This window comes from Penaeus monodon, chromosome 15, assembly GCF_015228065.2.
Source record: "Penaeus monodon isolate SGIC_2016 chromosome 15, NSTDA_Pmon_1, whole genome shotgun sequence".
Taxonomy (NCBI): Eukaryota; Metazoa; Arthropoda; class Malacostraca; order Decapoda; family Penaeidae; genus Penaeus; species Penaeus monodon.
Genome location: NC_051400.1, coordinates 15,640,149 through 15,640,866, shown reverse-complemented (window position 1 = coordinate 15,640,866; position 718 = coordinate 15,640,149). Strand labels below are relative to the sequence as shown.

General features: G+C 30.8%; 1 pseudogene; it reads right to left on the bottom strand.

The window, feature by feature from the left end:
• Positions 1-718, bottom strand: part of LOC119582238 — a 12,761-nt pseudogene that overhangs the window by 5,887 nt on the left and 6,156 nt on the right.

The window sequence follows — 718 nt, the reverse complement described above, 5'->3', positions numbered from 1 at the left end:
GCTGCCATCTCGTCTAAAACATTTTATTACTCTATGATCACAGCTGTTCCAATTCATCTGTGTGTGTACATTACTGTGTTTATGGTTGTGTTCAGTTACACAAGGCTTATTCTTATTTCAAATCTCCTTTTGTTCATTCCCTATTCCTATAGCTTACATATTTTTCCTTTTGGGGCAAAAGAACTAATCATTTTAACCTAACAACTTCATGTTACATGACTCCCTTAATAATGAATTTAAATCCTACTTGTAGAGATTAAATATCCCTCATACACTCATGTGCCTTCAAAATATCAGTTTGCACATTATCCAATCTCCTGTATGAATGTCCCCTGAGTGTTGTAACATATATATTAACATTCTTTTTGAATATATTACTGTGAAGTACATCAAGACTCCCAAAGGCAGCAAAACTAGTGCTATGTAGTCAATAAAGGTACACTATATAGTTTTTATATAAATAGTTCTCAAGTCAAACCTGCAAAAACATATGAACATATATGATATATACCCAAAATTGTTTTGGTTTTTTTTCAATTCTTCAAGTAAAAAAATCTATTTTGTGTATAGTCATTTTATCTTTCATCTGTCATTCATACTCATATTATCAATACTCTTAAATTCCAAAAGCTGTTAAAGATGTAAGGTGCATGGGGTTAACAGAAAGGGAAAAAAGGACAAAAAAAATAAGAATTTGACTACATTTCATCTATCACTG